This window comes from Cystoisospora suis (assembly GCF_002600585.1).
Source record: "Cystoisospora suis strain Wien I chromosome Unknown contig_9830, whole genome shotgun sequence".
Lineage (NCBI taxonomy): Eukaryota > Apicomplexa > Conoidasida > Eucoccidiorida > Sarcocystidae > Cystoisospora > Cystoisospora suis.
The window spans coordinates 1,010-1,402 of NW_027162604.1; positions in this window are offsets into that span (position 1 = coordinate 1,010).

Here is a 393-nt window from a genome sequence, read left to right on the forward strand (position 1 = left end):
TTAGATAAGTAACTTTGCTCATTCACAACTTGACAGAAGTTCCGCAGAGACTGCGAAGAACATAGAACATCTTGAATGAGTGAAGCCTATCACCATCTTCCTTCTTTCTAGATCTATCCTGTCCATGCTTTTGACCCATGTACACCATGGAGAGCAAGTAAAACAACAGCGATTCGTATGCACCTACCTAGAGTACCTCGCATATATATATGCTACGTATACAGATATATATATCTAGGGCGCAGTGATACACACGCGTATGTATACTTGGATAGAGGCGAGAGGGTACGAAGGACTCTCCATTGAGCGTGAAGTAAAAAAGAGTAAGATAAGTGAATCTTGTACGTATCTTAGACTCCATCTGTGTCAACGCTCTTTCTTTCTTTCTCACTC